Source organism: Tursiops truncatus, chromosome 4 (assembly GCF_011762595.2).
Source record: "Tursiops truncatus isolate mTurTru1 chromosome 4, mTurTru1.mat.Y, whole genome shotgun sequence".
Taxonomy (NCBI): domain Eukaryota; kingdom Metazoa; phylum Chordata; class Mammalia; order Artiodactyla; family Delphinidae; genus Tursiops; species Tursiops truncatus.
Genome location: NC_047037.1, coordinates 115,677,778 through 115,695,313, shown reverse-complemented (window position 1 = coordinate 115,695,313; position 17,536 = coordinate 115,677,778). Strand labels below are relative to the sequence as shown.

The window sequence follows — 17,536 nt, the reverse complement described above, 5'->3', positions numbered from 1 at the left end:
TACTAGACATTTTCTTTTTTGGAGAATGAGAAGGCATCGTCCACATTTGCCTTTCATTAAAGTATCTGCCTTTTCCTTGCACACTTTCAGCTGCTTCTATGCAAACATTTTCGGGTTGTTTTTGTTTTTTGTTTTTAAGATCCAGTTTTCAGGATTCATTTTAGTGAATAAATTGAGTGCCCTGGTTTTGCCAGTCTTTGGCACTCATGCTCCACAGAAAGTAAAAGGGCTCCGATCTCATTAGGGAAAACTGCACAGTAACCTGCAGACAGGGTGTCTAAACATCTTCATCTTAGCTCTTCAGACCTTTCTCGGTACTCAGGGTGCTATAGCACATGCTTACTGCTGCAGCTTCAGACGGGTGACTGCCTCAAACAAAGGCTAGGGTGGATTTTATACTCCCTAAGTAAGTGGGCATGGAAGAACTGGAGAGCAAAACTGTGGGCTTCTATAGCCAGGAAGATGCTTGACAGTAACTAGCATAGAAGTAGTTCTGTGATCTAAGGAAGACTTTTTACAAAAAGTTTATTCAACCCCAAATTTATAGTGTTTTTTAATGCTGTATGGCCAGTTTACATTTACAGTCCACCACCAGAGTTAACAGAAATAAAAGTAATTGTAACCACAGTATGGTTAATGGAGACACAGTACATAAAATGTAAACTTCACTGATTCTCTAATAGGCACAAAAGCCTAGACAGAAGAAAGTGGTCTCTATAACATAGCAGAGCTAAACACCAGTAATCAACACAAAATTATAGACTTCATAAGATTCAGATTTTCATCTTAAGAAAATTTCATTTGACTGTACTATTAAAGATTTCATTTGCCCTCTAGAGAGCTGCATTGCCCCATACGGTAGCCACTAGCTACACATGGCTAGTGTAAAAACCTAGGAGTTTTTACACTAGGAGTAAAAAAACCTAGTGTAAAAAGCACACTGGATTTTGAAAACTTAGTGTGAATGAAAGAATGTAAAATATTTATTGAATATTTTTTATGTTGTGTATACATTGAAATATTTTTGATACATTGAGTTAAATATATTACTAAAATTAATTTTACCTGCTTCTTTGTATTTCTAAAATGTGGCTACTAGAAAATTTAAAAGTACATCTGTAGATCACATTTGTGGCTTGCTTTATATTTTTATTGGACAGTGCTTCTCTAGAGGCTGAGGGACTATAACAGCGTAACTACACTGGAATTCCATCTGTATATATTTCTGTCAGCTGTCATAGTTCATTAGTCACTAGTTCATAGTGTATAAGGTGAGTTCAATACTTCTCAATGTATATTTTTGTTTTCTTCACACCTCACCACTGTTAAACAGTCTTTTCCCTCTCCTGAGAACCTGTTTCCCACTTGGCTACTTGGTAAATTCTAACTGTTTAATAGACAGCTGAAGCATTCTTTTCTCTGTAAAATTTTCTCTGAGCTCCCTTACCCCACACCTGTACCCCAAGTAGAAACAAAGACTTTTCTCGGGAATCATGACAGTATCTTGCCCAATATCTACTGGATATCTACCGTCTACTGTTTGCTGTGCACAGGGATAGGTGCTGGAAGTGTCCATATGTGAACCAGAGGGATACAGACCCTGTGCCCAGAGTGCCTGCGTTTAGAATGGGATATAGATAAGTAAACACCCAGTCACCAACTGGTGTGAAAAATGCTATAACGGGAGAGATTCAGGGAGTACATCATAAGCATGCCTCTCCCAGACTACTTCTTTGTGGTGGATAAACATATTGAGCCTGAACTATACGTATCTGATCCCATAGGAACCTGAGTTCATAAAAATAATTTTGTGTTTAAGTATAAAAGCTCAAGGGCATCGTTTTCACATCACAATCAGTTAAAATGAGAGTTGTCTTCAAAATACAATTACTGCATAGGTATTCTTATATTACATATATGCCCCAGTATCCTTGCAATGACTCTCTTAGCCAGGAAACTGAGGTACTGATTTTTTAAAAACAAAGAACAACAAAATAGCCCCAACACAATTAGAATGATTAAGTAAAAATGAATCCCGCGAAAGGTGTGCAACTTACTTAACACTAATGTACTATCAAAAAGAGTTCAGGATTCCAATGACTGGATTTCTGTGGGGTTGAGAAGACAGATGAATAACGAGGTGAGCAGCTTTATTAAGTCATCTAACATACTGCAGTAGACTTTTTAACACTAGTGCTAAAAGGGGCAGGACCAGTATTCGGCTTGTTGTATTAATTGTGTAATCTTACTTACTTGGAGGTTGTTTATCTACCAACCACAATGATCTAAAACCCACCTAAGAAGCAAAAAGAATGCTTTTCAAAGCAACATTTGAGTAGTCCAAATATCTGTCACAAAGTCTATGCACTAAAGTTCATGTGCCTTTCTCCTTGGTAAGCACATCAGTTCCTTACACGGGACCTATTTAGTTTTACTTTAGACTGAATTGTGACAAGTGAGGCTATCTGGATTCTCAGTCTGCACCAGACTAGAAGCTGCCAATCAGAAGAGGAGGAGAATGTTGGAGACAGGCTCGCTGGCAAAAGACAGAAAAGTCAACAGATTGTCAGTTAGGGAAGGGAGAGAGAGAGAGACTACAAAAGGCAGAGATAATCAGTCATAGTATCCTGGAGTCCTTCAGGGCAGCGATTTATGGCTTATACACCTCCTGGGAGCATCCCTAACACCTAGGAAGAAGCCTGATAGAGAACAGGAACTTGATGTATTTGTTAAATCCACTAACACCTACTATAATGAATACTTTAAATAAAATTAACCCTGAATTCTCCAGAAAAAGCCAAACAAACTGCTTAAGAAAACAGAAATATTTATCATACATTTCAGAAAATCTTTAACAAGTTAAAAACGATTTAAAAAAAAGAAGTTTGACTCCTTAAAGGGCCACGCTCCAATTATGCTGACCATCACTTAACTGGAACAGTTGCTTTGCATCAATCCTGGATATATGTTGCGCTACAGAATAGCTGACTTTACTAAGTTGCCTGAAACAGATTTAAAACGGTGCTACATACAAATAATAAGCTATCATATGAGGTTTAAACTATATAAGATGGCAACAGATTGCACAGTTGAATCACTAGGGTGATGTAAAATAATTGTTCTAAAATGCACTATCACCATGAAGCAAAATCTTCCTACCATGTGCCCAGCACTGTGCTAGGGGCTGGATTATTAAGCATTAATTTGAAAAAATGCTTTCTTTTTTAAGATTGTGAAGGTAACCCCAAACTCTTATTCATGTTTTTAAAGGTTAAATGACATTTTACACGCACAACACAGCCATTACATAACAGGCATAGAATACTTTTTACGACTTGGATAGTTCTTTTTTCTTTTTTTAAGTGCACTAGCAACTCTATTTTCAAATGCTATCGAATTCTTAAGGGTCTGAAAACCTACACGTAAGAATGGAGTGTCTCATCCACTCACTTGTTTTGTGTAATAAGTGTTTGAACACAGGCATGCCATTTCGGAGTTCACAGTGAGGCTACGCTGTACTTTAGCGTTTTCGCAGCAAGCAAAAACAATTTCAGCAACGGTCCTCATTTCCCCTGGTAATTTTTTTTTTTTTTTCTTTTCATGGCGAGTTACTAAATGCTAGATGCTAGAGTCAAAAAGAAACCTGACATCTGCGGAGGTGTTGAGGGGGTGTTAATAGTTCTAGTTAGATGTTTGGGGAGCGTTAAGGACAAGATTTTAAAACAGCAAATACAGGGAGAAGGGGGAAATGATGGTTTCAGATGACTCTCTCCTCCCTCCACTTTCTCTCTTCACCAATCCGTATGCCCCCCAGTTTAGAGGCGGGTTCAGCGAGATCAAGCTGCAGGAAACCGGGAGGCTCCTCGGCGCTGCCGCCCCGGCCTCGTGATGTAATTGTTATTTCTTACTCGGAGCCTGAACCGCGGAGAGCTGCCCGAGAAGTGGCAGCCCGGTGCCTTCTGCCTTGTCTTGTAGGGTCAGATTCTTCCCGGGGATGGTGTAGATTCGAGAACTGACTCCGCTGGAGACTTCGCAGTGACAAAGCAGCTGAAGATAAACCCTGCTCGCGGGTCCTCCGCCGTCCGAGGAGCTGAATGGGGCGCTCCTCAGGTCTCCTTCCCAGTTTTCCTCTCGGACTCACTCCGCATTTATCCCTGGCTGCCTCCTACGTGCTGGGCGTGGGGTCAAAGTGACCCGCAGTTAGTGCCCGTGCCCCCCAAGATCAAAGCAAGACACACAGATTACAAGGTGGTGCAAGTTGGGGGTGGGCGAGAAGGAGCCAAGGGGACGCGTGTCGTGGGCGAAATGGGAGGAGGGGGACGCCTAGGGCGCCGGCACCCAGGAGGGGACCCGGGGAGTCCCGGCCCCCAGTCTGTGCCCCCAACACAAGCCTTTGGCCTGTGTCTCGAGATCGGTCCCCCCGGGGCCCCGGGAGGAGCTGTCCGGGCGCCTTCGGCCGTGGCGGCGGCTGGACAGAGCCGGGAGCCGCGGGGGACGGCGCGGGCGCGTGGAGCACCCACCTCTCCCCGCCGCCGCGATCCTCCCGCCGCCTCGGGGCCCCGCAGTCCCCGCCCGGCCGACCGGAGGGCGGGCGAGAAGGAAAACCAGCCAACCGAGGGGGCCCCTCAGCTCCCGCGAGCCTCCGGGACCCGGGCGCCTTCCTCCCGCCCCGGTGACAATGGGAAGGAAGGGGAAAAAAGGGTTAAGAAACTTGGCTGAAGAGCTGAATGGCGTGGAGCGGCGAGGGGAGGGACTGGGCCGCGGCGGACTCAGCGGCGGAGGGAGGAGCGCGGCTGCGGGCGGGCGGCGAGCGAGGCGCTCAAAGTCAGCCTCGCAGACATTGCAGCAGAGCCCCGAACTCGGGAGGCGGCGGCGGCGGCGACGGAGGAGGAGGCGGTGGCCGAGGCGGAGGGACGACCCGGCCCCACGCCCGCACGCCCGCCCGTGGCCTCGCGTCAGCCGCTGCGCTCGGCAGTGCCGGTCGGAGGCAAGAGCTCGCTGGGGCGCCGAGGGAGGACGGGGCGGCGGGGCGCCTTCGCGGAGTGAGCCTGCCGGAGCCCCGGGCTCGGAGCCGCGGCGGCCTCGGGTGAGTGGCGGCCGCGGCTGGGGGGCTCGGAGGAGCGGCCGCCCGCGCCGCCGGAAACGGCCGGGAAGCGCGGCCCGCGGCGGCGTTGGCGTTGGCCGGTAGGGCCTCGGGGGCGTCGGGGCGGCGGGGCCGGCGCCGCGGGCGGCGGGAGCGGACGCAGACGGCGGGGTGGGCTCGGTGGCTGGACGAGATGGTGTCGGGGGGGTGGTTTCCGGGGAAATTCCGCCTCTCCTGCTGGGTCCGAATCTCCCCGGGAACTCGGGGGGCCCGGGCAGCGGGGCCGCCAAGTTGTGGAGTTGGCCCCCGGCTCACTGGCGCGTCCGTGCCAGTCCTGGGCCGGGGGGCGGCCTCCGGGTGGCCCCTGAGCCGGGCCGGGGCGGGGGGGGGGCGTGGGCCGGAGTCGCGCCCCGCTCGTCTGTCCCCTCGGCCCCGAGCCCCGGGCGCTTCTCGCTGCGCCGCTCCTGCTGCCCCGGGCGTCCTGGGCGGCGCCGGACGCAGCTCCCCGCCTCTCACTCGGGCGCCTCCCAGCTCTGTGCTCGCGGATCCCGGGCCGGGGAAAGTGGGTAAGAAAAGGGACCGCGCTCCCGACCCCCGGAGGACCCCCGGGTCCAGCCCAGCCCGTCGGTACTTGTCCTTCCCCTCCCGAGGGAGAGGCCTCTTCGATCCGAGGCCTCAACCATCACTTTACCCCTGAGCCAGAAACCGGGCTCACATCTAGGGTGAGCTCCGTGCAGGTCCTGGGAGGCTTCTGGAGGCTTGTTTTTCACTCATATCTGTGTCCTCTAATACTACTAGTGCATGTTGTTGTTTTATGAAGGGTTTGCCTGGAAATATTCTACAAACCGTCATATCCTTTCCAAAGTAGTTTCCAAATTTTAATCAAGAGTTGGTGTTCAGTCTGAAGGAACAAAGGAATCAACTGTGTCTTAGAGGCGAACAAGCTGGGAGTCTGTGACACATGTTGATCTCTGAAGCATTACAGGAGTTTCTACCTTCTGTCTCGTTAGGGATGGCAATTGGGTTTTGAAGATAGTAGAAGAACAGAATGATAAGTAGTTTTGCGTTTTAAATTTTTTAATAAAGCATTTTTATTTCGGAAAAGAATTAAGACGTTCTTAGCCACAAGGATTTTTCACTCAGTTGGTGGAACTGAGTTGGAGTTTGTCTCCGGTAATGTAAACGATTAAATGTGAGATTGTGCGGGAAAACTGTTTCTAGAGGAAGAGAGACCATCCATAGGTGTTCAAAGTGAAAATGGTTGTCCGTTTATAGATGATGATTGCTGTTTACATTTGGGGGGGGTGGAGAGTGGTATTTGTGAAGCAAAGAGCTTTGGTAGTTCATTCTTTAAAGTTATGAATTGCATTGAACCTGCTTGTTAGTGAATCATGGGTTTAGCAAGTGGGTGGCATCTTCCTGATGTGATTATTCAATGTTTAATCACTAGTTTGGCACCTTTGTTGAAGAGACACTGAAATAAGTGGACTTTTTAAACAAATGCTGCTTCATCTGCCTGGCACCTAAGTGTGGGTTGCTACCTGGAGTATTTTGAAGTGCTTTTCAGTTTCGAAGTAAGTTGCTCTGGTTTTGCTCAGCAGTTTGGTAATGTGGTTTGAGTTTAGCTGGTTCAGAGAGTAGTGGCTTCATCATCAGTGCTAACTTTTTTCTGCCTGGAATTAGTTCCTAGAGACAAAGAAGTTTCAGTCAATGGAGCAAGCCCCTATCCTGCAGGCTGTAGGATTGTTACTTTAGCCTGTTTCGTACACTCTGGTGGGGAAAGACCTCTTTGCATACTTAGCCCTGAAAGTGCCCTAGGAGCATGAGGAAAATACGTATTAAAAACAAACAAAAAAGAGGACTATTCATTGTTGGTTTTACTCCAGTGCGCTCTCTACAGTGCCTTTGAGGTAGTTGAAAACCAGTTTTAATGTCTGGACCCATTTCCTGAATGTGTCTCTAAACTTTTACTAATTTAACACCCTAAAATATTGTAAGGTTGCAATAAAAAGGTGTCTGTAAAAGACGCTAAAGGCTCCTCTGACTCTTGCAGTTTTTTAAGAGCAAAACATCATGATAAAAAAAATAACCTATACCACCACCTAGAGTCTTGTTTGTTAGTTTATTGCTCCTGAAGTTTGCTTAAATTGACATGTCTCTTGTGGTTCCGATATAGCCAAAGAATTATTGAGAAATGATAGCTTTCAAAACGCATTCCAAGAGAACAGTTATTTGTGTAATAAATAGCAAGTGCCAATTTAAATTATCCATGCTACCTTTACAGTGGAAAATTATGACATGTTGAGTGGGCTATTCGCCAAAAGATATTAATTCAAAAGAGTCTAAGACAAGAAATTTGCTGCTTGTGCTCTAGGTAGCTGTCACTGCTTAAAGACTCTAATTCAAAAGAATTTGAAACAAGAAAGTTTCTGCTTGTGCTCCAGGTAGCTCTCATTGCTTAAAGATTCTCTGCATGGTTACCAGAGATTCAAGAAATCTTACAAATTAAATACCATTAGGACTTTTTGAGGTCCAGGTAAAACAAAAGCAATGATCAAATAAAAATATAAGGGAGCATTACAAGTTCAGAAATGCTGGCCACTTTAAAGGTAAGAGAGAATGTAGGCTGTAGTAGAGTTGTGGTTCAGAGATGTGAAAAGTAAAATCAACATTAAATAAAGTGGTAATCTGTCTTGCTAGTAGCTTAAACACGGTAAAACAATCTGTTAAATGGGAGACCTTAGGAAGGCAGCTCTGTTGCCATGTGGTTTAGCACATTGTCCGGGTAGGAAGTAACATTCCTTCTTTAAGCAGTGTAACTGGAGACAAAGATGCCTCCAAGATCTTTAATTAAATACCAGTTGAACAGAGAGAACTAGAGCACTGTATTAATTCTGTCAAACATCACTATTTTAGAACATTGAGGACAACTAAAAAATGAATTAACTCATCTGAAAGCAGAGTTTTATGGAAGGTGACAGGTGAGGCAAAATATGTCAATCTAATGGCACAAATAGGGAGATAAGGAGATATGTCATTCTTGGCTTTCTAGAAAGATGAGAAGGAAGAAGGTTATTATTAATTGTACAGATTCCATTGCAAACCAGTACTAGAAGACAGTGGCATAGAAGTAATTTTACATCAGAGTGGCTTAGGATATATGATGTTAAAGGGATTAGGTTTTCAGTTTTAAAATTTTACGATTGTAAGAAACTTAACAGGTCATTTTTAAGTGTTTTGAAAAAGCAATGATAGCTTTGTGTATAAGGTTAAAAAAAATAATTCTGCCCCAAATAAGTTCAAAACAGCTAATTTTTATCAAGAGAAAATTGTTCACTTTAAATTGTGATAGGTTTAGTTTTGCTTTTCAAACTTTAGATTGCCGGATACAGTCAGGTTTTAAAGTGTAGGTGAACAGAGAAGAGGCATTCCAGTTTGTTTGTCTATACCCCACCTCTCTCTCTCCTTATTGCTCTCTTGCTGTCTTGTCCCCTTTTCTAAAATAAGTAGCTTCTACATCTGTGGATGTTTTCTTCCATGAAAGCTGCCTTCATTTGTAGCTTCCCTTCTTGGCTGTGCTGGGATGAAGGTTCTTTACTCTTAAGCTTTTTCCATATGCCCCTTCACGTGGCTACACACAGTGAGGGTGGGTTTTGTTTTGGTTGGTTTCATAGTGATTTACTGTTAACATGGATGAAGACTAGAGAAAAAAGCATTTACTGTTCTAACAAAACCCTTTGTACCCGTCTTCCAACTAGAGAAATGTTTTTATGAAAAGCAACTTTTGATTACTATTGAAAAGTCAAAGAACACTCTGAACAGAATATGGGGCAGGGAGGGGTGGGGGGCTTTCAGGATAATGAGTTTGAATCTGAGAATTAAATTGTTCAAGATGCATTTCCTTAAGTTGCAGTTTTTTGAGGGGACTGTCTTGGGGGAAAATGAGCAAACTCATTCTGTAATATTTAGATTAACACAACAATTAGGGAAATATGACACCAGGATGGTCGCTAAGACTTGAGAAGGTAAAAATCAAGCGTGTCAGATGGTGAAGCAGGCCAATGGAATGGAACTGAGGGTTATATCCAGGGGTTGGAATGAATAAAAAGTAAATGGAGGAGAGAGATCTTGTTTCCATATCCTGGTTGCATCTGGTGCTGAAGCAGGGACATGAATTGCTGATGGTAATGGAGTTCCTTTTATGAGGTCATCAATATTATAAAAATAGTGGTGGTTTGAGGGGGAGAAATGACAGGTTCCCCACTTGTGCATGTGTACACTGTTTTTGAATGTCTCTTAAATATATCTAAACTGGAAGGTCAAAATTGGGTACCAGCATAGAACCAGGAGTTAGGGAGTAATAGTTTATTTGGAAGGAAATGAATTAAAAATAGACCACCTTTTCTTTATTCTTTTGAGATGTGGTGTTTTCCAAGGGTCTTATCGAACATGGAAAACAGAGTGCTGAGGTTTGGGTGGTGAACTGGAGAACTCTTTCATAAGATTTCTCATAAAGATAACTTCATGTAAATAACCCCAGAAAGAATGCTTTCTTTAAGCACATTACCTTGTGATTCAAGGGTAGGGGGAAAATTGGGACCAAAGAGACCTCTGAAATCTTAGCAGGGTTTTTTTGCAAACTGTAATACAGATACCCATCTGTTGTTTTTTGTTCCTTGAAATTTAATGTTCAAATTGAATATTTAGGATTCTAAAAATTAGAGTTTATTTACAATAGAAATTTCCTATTGTTTTGCTACAGGTATGAAGAGTAATTTTAATTTTTCATAATAAGTATAGGTATTGAGATAAGTAGGATGATATACTAATTGTTGTCACTGTTATATTACATACTCTGCATTATGAACCTTAAAATTCAAATAGATCCCTACACTACCTTGCAAATACTACAAATAAAACATGGCATTTTAAGATATCATTACACCTGAAACATAATTTTTCTTAAATTCATGAAACATTGAGAACAAGAATGAGGAAAAAGTAAAGATGATACAGTTTACCATTGTTATTAGGATTTTGTTAAAATTAGCACCTTGAACCAAGCTAGAGATAACATTTAGCCTAGAACTCTAGGAGTAATATAATGAGAAGCGGATTTGAAGAATTTAGAAGACGGGCAACTCAGAAATGTAGAAAAAAATTACTCTTTGAACTTATGGAAAAAAAGGACTCCACTGTATTTACTTAGTAGTACTAAGATTTTTTTTAAAGCTAAACAAGATAGTTATTGAAGATAATGTATGGATAATTACCTGTTAAAGAAATTATAATTTATATGTTTTTTGATTGAAATAAATTCAAGAAGACCTCCAGAATATGTTGAAACTTTTTCTAGGAAGGTGCTTGTGACATCCATCCATCCTCCCCACCTCCCTCCCTCCCCACCTCCCTCCCTCCCTTTCATTCTTCTTTCCTTCCTCTTTCAATAAATAGTGCGGGGGGGGGGGGGGGGTTAAAAAAAAAGGCATTTTGTTAAAACTTGGAAATGGACTTGCTTCTCTGACAGGGTTAATAGTTGTGTTTGAAATTCAAAGCTAGCATGGTTCACTGTCCCCAGTTTTTTAACTTGGTACACCTCGGGGAGTAAAAACTCTAAAAAGCTCTAAACCCATCTTCCCTCTTTAACTTTGTGTCATTCAGCAAAAATATCTTTAAGGATGGAAGAGACCCTTATTTGCCTTAAATTCCAGGTCACTGTGTGACTAAGCCTAGAGTTTCAAGAAATTAAACTAGACGCTCGCTGGGAATTTGAGTCATCAGCTTAAGATCCCACTGGGACCAGGACAGCTCTGATTGACCTGATGTTGGTGTTTATTCAGAGCTTTGGTGGAAAGGAGTCTCTCAGCCTTGGACTTCTAATTAAGAAAGTCGTTTTTCAGTCTCCTGTTAAATGATAGGGCTACTCCTTGTTTTCAGATCTGTAATTTGCTGATGGATTGAGGATAGCTCAGGAGCTAAGGAGTTTGGAACTTGTGGGGTTTTTTGCAGTCTGCTTTGATTATTTTACTTCTACCTTCTTTACCAGCTATGTGAGGGTACTAGGTAAAAGTAAGGTGATTAGCTTTAGGTAAGAGAGAAGCTAAGCCATGTAGCGGCTAAGCTAGCTTCTTGTAGTTGTGTGCTTTCAATTGTTGAATTTGCCTGTATTGTACATAACATGTGAACATGTTAAATATGTTACTGCGTTAAAAAAAGATGATAATTTAGCATTGCAATAGTAAGAAAGGAAATTATGTTTATAAACAATCTTAGAATTAGAATATTACTATAATTGTGGAGATTTAATGACATAATGTGGTTAAGAGAGCCTGACATATAGCAGAACGCAATCAAAGTTTGAGGATTAGAAGTTTAAAAGAGACTTCTGTCTTAAGGAATTTACCTAGAAATAGAGAGATATGAAATGTTTAAGGGATTATAGCTGGTTTTTAAAAAGCATACTTTTTAAGCATTCTTTTTTGATTCCCGAATTTATGAATTTATAGTAATCTACAATAGAGTGGTAGATTTATACCCTGGAAAAAAAACAAATTAAGGGAAGGAAGGAGGACAGAAGAAGGTGGAGAACAGCAAGAAAAAGTATTTGAAAACATGTGAAACACTTACAAATGAGATATAAGAAATACCCTCAAAATGAAACTAATCACAATTGCAGTTTTTCCCCTAAAGGGAATATTTACACAATGGGTCATATAGGCTCAGGTCTGATTTTTGAAAAGCATATTTTAAAAAAGTGTTTCTGTTTTGTTATTCCACACATATCTTTCTAGCTTAGGTTCTGCTACTAAATCAATGTATGATACTGATGAAAGGAAAGGCCTTTTATGTCTCTGGGCAGCATGTGTAGAATCTGTGGAACAGGGAGGTTAGATTTCATTTCTAAATTCTGAAATTCTGACTATATCAATATATGCTGCTGTTGACAGTAAACAGTAAAGATTTCAAGGTTATAGTTTTGAAAGGAGTAGAGATGATGGGTCAAAACTTGAAATGTAAAAAGGTTATTTAGTTACCTGTCTTTTGCCTTTTCCTTTTTTATTGCGGGGAGGAGTAGGGAAAGGAAGAGGATTTGGGGATACCTGCTTTGTGCCAGACATGGTGCTGGCTGCTTTACAGTTCCCCTGTGACATATAGGTATCATTTTCTCTACTTTACATAGACCTGGTCTGAGAGATGCCTGAGTAACTTGCCTGAGGTCACACAGCTAATTTCATTGATGATAATTTGCTTTTCCATGAGAACATGCCATCTTTTGAAGAGAAAACCAGTCTCTCTCTGATTTTTAGAAAATGATTTTAAAAAAAAAAAAAAAACCCTGCTCCCAACCTGAGAGCCGCAGGACTCAAGCAGCATTCACCCAGCCTGGCTTCTCAAAGATCAGTTCCCACTGGGAAGGCACCCTGTTTCCAAGCGATGTTTCTGCTGCAGTTGTTGTGAGTTCTCAGAGAGCTGATGTCCTGCTCCTGCGCTTGCATAAGGAAGATGTAGTCACCAAGGGCAGCCATGAAGGCTCCTAGCTCCTGTGAAGTGGACCTCAGAATTGCTACAGTGTTCTTTGAGGCAGAGAAAGCAACTGTGTTTCTTGATATAATTCATTTAAAAAGCTTGTCATGGTCTTAATCCAAGTGTTCCCAAGGCAAATTATGTTTGTGCACTTCAAGGAGCAGTTGTAGCAAATTCAGAGCCATAGCTTTTCCTGGTTGAAAAGTTAAATCTCTTGACTGTTACGGTTCTTAACATGATTTTTATTTTTATTGTCCTATGTTCACCCCCAGTAATTTTATTTTAAAGACTGTGCTATGCTAATGAACTAGTCTCTGTAATACGAAGAGGAAATTGACAGTGCATTTGTGAATTTATCAGAAGGATGCAGAAATCAAGAGATGAGGAGTATTTGGCTTCATTTTGGGAGTAGACCATGGTCAGGAAAGAAATTTTGGAGTTAGGGAGGTTTGCAGCACATCATGTATTTTAAAGTACACATCAGGCATATTCTTTTATTGTTGGAGCGTGAGAACTGGAGTTATAAACCTCTCCACCTCTTTTTACTTTCCTCATTTAAAATTTATGGAACTTTGAACCAAAAGACTCAAGCTGAGTAGTTCCCTCTACACTAAAAGGTAGTCAGGTTGAAACCGTATTGGAGACACAAGGATGAGTAATAATGCTCATATACATAGTATTTTCTAGTGTGCTTTGGATTTTGAAATGCCAAATAAATGTTGGATAAACAAAAGGGTTTGTATAAAAGCTGCAAAGGAACATTCTTTTATTAAGAAACTATATTGTATCTGGCCAAATAAGAGAGAAACTGTGTAAGTGAACAATCTGGGTAAAAAAATTTTTCTGGAGTTCAGATATGTATTTATATTATTTCCCTAACACATCCATGCCTTTTAAAAAAGTTAATTGAAATAGACTGAATCTGCATGAGGTCAAGGATTGAAGATGGAAGGTGTTTATTATTCACCACCTGGTTCTTTCCCTATATCTGGATGTTTGGTATTATTGAGGCAGAACTCAAAGCAATGCATTGTTCAGTCTGTTAGTAAAATGCTACTCTTACCTGTCTTGGTAATCCTTGACTGACCTGAATCAACGTTATGTTTTCTTCTGTTTTTGTTTTTGTTTTTTTTTCTGCTTCTTCTTTTGCTTGGGCTTTCACAAACTGAAGTACTTTCATAGAATCCTTAGATATCAGGTTGGAAGGAAATTTGATAGAAGCTATGGAATTTCTGGGTTTAAGTGTGCTTGTTTTAGAGGTACCTTGTCCTACTTCCTCATTTTCAAACAAGTCGGTGTATAGAGGCATCTTACTTAGCAGAAGAGCACATAGGATAGGTAGTTGGTGTGGACTGTGAATCAAATAGTGATAAGTGCTACTATTTCACTTACACACCTTTTTCTTTTCTCTTGATCCTCCTCTATTTTTGTTTCCTTTTTCCCCTGTTTTCCCTTTTGTTCTCTTAATTTCTCACTTGTTCTTTTCTTTTTAACGGCTAGGTATCCGTGTGACACAGTAGGGTACATGATTGCTCATCTTCCAACATTTTTGACATTGTTGTTAATTTAAAATTTCCAAAACATTTTTTGTCTGCATCTTACGGAGGAGGACACACTGAGCACCTAAGAATTTAAAACCAACAAGCTGGCAACTGGCTAAACCCAGGGTGAGAAATCAAGTCTTGATTTATTTCACACTCTTTTGTGTGTTTGTTTATTTTTGCTAAAGCAATCTCAGAAAGAGGGGCTTTCTGTACCAGGTGTTAAGGAATAGTTAATAACCTTTGGTGATGGGTCCAGCAGTATACTAAAGCTAAGCTAACCCCAAGGGAGGACCTCTGATAGTCAGGACTGGGTCTTAAGGAGGGAGTGAGCCGGACCGACCGTATCCTTGTTTTTTTTTTTTTTTTTTTGTGGTACGCGGGCCTCTCACTGTTGTGGCCTCCCCTGTTGCGAGCACAGGCTCTGGACGCGCAGGCTCAGCGGCCATGGCTCACGGGCCCAGCCGCTCCGCGGCATGTGGGATCTTCCCGGACCGGGGCACAAACCCGTGTCCCCTGCATCGGCAGGCGGACTCTCCACCACTGCGCCACCAGGGAAGCCCTCAGCCTTGTTTTTTGTAGCCTGTTTCCTTCTCATGCTATTAAAATATGGTGTTCAGGACAGTCTTGTGATTCATTTGATAGTCTAGAACTTGGGGTGTGTTTTCTAGGGTGAGAATTTAAGAAGAGAAGCTTTACAGTACAGGTGCGCATCTGTTCATGCATTAGCTTTGTCTCTACGTGTCATATACATTTTTGAGTTCTATTTAAAATTCAGTAGGGAAACTTTTGTCGATTAACAGAGCCAGGTGACTTTAGTTGACTAGTGTGACCAGAACGATCACAGGCCAGCTGCGCTTACTACCGAAGAGTAATATTCTAAAACCATTAGTGGAGGTGGTTGGGTCTGTTGGTTCAGTTGGGAACATAATACAAAGGTTATGGGCCCCACTCTGTATTCTCCTTTGAGAAGGTAGCATATCGGATGCGAGGGCACTGTGTAGACCAGGGGTGATCAGTGCCCTGAACCAAGTGCACCGAGGTCCATCCCTCTAGAAAGAGAGCAAGAGAGAAGAAACCTAATGGTAGCCGTTGATGTGGGCCACAGACTGACCACATTCCTCACCTTGGTGAAGCAAATTGGAAAGGAATATTCTCACTCATGGGACAGTGGACAAGAGAGTGTAGGTGCTCAGTACAGTCTCCAAACCTCTAACAAGATCATATTTGTCTCTCACAATTCCTTGTACCCCTGATTGTGATAGACTCACACTTGTTTAATGTCTGTCCTCCTCAGGAGAGGGTAAGTTCCATGAATAGGAGCTTATTCATCAGTGTATTGTTGGTGCTGTAGATGCCTGGCATACAGAAGGTTGTTAATACATTTGTTGAATTGAACTCTACCAATCCCAACTATTAGTGAAATCTGGCTTTTTTGGGGGGTTAGGAATGGGGCCTTTGTGTATTTATACATTAAAAACTGCTAAATATTATGACTAACTTATGCATAATAGCTGCTGTTCTACATTTTTTCTTTGGTCTATTTAAATTAGAACGTCTATAAGAAATAATATTTCTTCCTTGAAATTTATCATCTTCTTTTCAGGCATATTTATTATGAAGGAAAAAGTGAAACTAACTGTTGGTGACATTATAATTACTTGACATTGTTCTGTAATACTAAGTTTCTTCAAAAATACACAATTTAGGGCTTCCCTGGTGGCGCAGTGGTTGAGAGTCCGCCTGCCGATGCAGGGGACACGGGTTCGTGCCCCGGTCCGGGAGGATCCCACATGCCGCGGAGCGGCTGGGCCCATGAGCCATGGCCGCTGAGCCTGCGCGTCTGGAGCCTGTGCTCCGCAACGGGAGAGGCCACAACAGTGAGAGGCCCGCGTACCGCAAAAAAAATAAAAAGTAAAAAATAAAATACACAATTTATAACATATTAGAATGCATGTTCAGAGAAATTTGGGGGGGGCAACATTTAATTTTTTTAAAGAAATGGAACAATATTTCTAGAGCCTTATGGGCAATTTCCTTGGCCTTACTTGCAGTAGTTATAAGGATCCACCAGCTCAGCACATTTAATTGCATTGAATTTGACTGCTTGGGACACTGGAGGCATCTCAGAATCTCATGTTTAGCATTAATTTTGGCGTTCAGTAATCTTAAAAGTTAGAATCAGGAAGGACTTGATGATTCAAAACCTAGTAAATTATAGACCTTAAGTAGTATATGAAGCCCTTTTGTTATTTTTTAAAATTAGGATTTGCTCTTCACTAGAGGTGAATTTTCTGACTGTTAGAGCATTATCACGTTCAACTTGATTAATAATGCTAAGTTGGAAAAGAAAATTATTTTAAAATAGAGCTCAGAAATTTATAGACCAGCAATTAATTTTCAAATGCTAAAGAAAATGTGTAGATTATCTGGGACATACATATACAGCACTGAGATTTAACAGATGCTCTTAAAATGACTTTAACCCAGTTTCTTGCTTGTGAAGACAAAAGTTTTTACTAAACTTTATGCATGCTTAGAAATAGATGCTTTTTGTAAACAGAAAAAACACCTCTCAGGGCTCACATATTTTTCTATTCACAAGTAAATAGCTGTGAATCACATAAATCATAGTAAAAGAAGATATACAGGCTAATGGACTACTGTCCAAAGTAAAAGAGTAGAAAAATGAGCACATTCACTATTAATGTGGTATATTCTACTTTGTGTTTGCATCAGCGCTGAGCTGCTCTTTCCTCTCAGTTGTTCCTTTGTGTCAGTCAATATGTTGTAGAGTATGTGGATTCTATGCACTAGTATAACTTTCCCACTGTTAAATTCCTCAGTGTCTGAGACCCAAACTTAATTTCTATTTTTATGAGCTGACTCTTGTAATTAAGGCATGATATCTCATTTAAATTAACAATATCATGGACAAGAAAGTCCTACCGTATGGCATAGGGAACTATATTCAATGTCCTGGGATAAACCATAATGGAAAAGAATATAAAAAAGAAAGTGTGTGTGTGTGTATATGTGTGTGTGTGTGTGTGTGTGTGTGTGTGTGTAAAAAAAACATATCCTTTGCAGGAAAAAAAGGTGACTGACACTCTGAATCATTAGTTTGCTGCTAGTTGTTCTTGTTGTCAGTGTTTGTTTTCCCTTTGACTGCTCATCCACCTGTGTTATGTTTCATATTGTAAATTCTTGTGTATATTCCTTCTGATGATGCCAAGAAAGTACCATTCTAATAACATAAGCACATTCACTTTGAGTTTTACTTTTGTACACATTCTACTTTTATCCCTTAAAAAGTAGTAAATTCTGTCATTGAAGTTGTTCATCACTGTTTCTTTTGAAAATTGCTATATGTTCCACTTAATGGCAT

The 17,536-nt window shown here is 41.6% G+C and overlaps 1 protein-coding gene across 20 annotated transcripts in view; it reads left to right on the top strand.

Annotated features, from left to right (window-relative positions):
* Positions 1 to 3,183: 3,183 nt before the first annotated feature.
* Positions 3,184 to 17,536, top strand: part of NRIP1 (nuclear receptor interacting protein 1) — a 197,387-nt gene continuing 183,034 nt past the window's right edge. For 7 of the 20 annotated variants that reach the window (XR_012331561.1, XR_004526440.2, XR_004526441.2 and 4 more), the window contains exon 1: positions 4,949 to 5,086. The gene's annotated coding sequence lies outside the window, so the exon portion shown is untranslated. The other 13 variants (XM_033855974.2, XM_033855969.2, XM_073804386.1 and 10 more) reach the window with 7 other exon arrangements.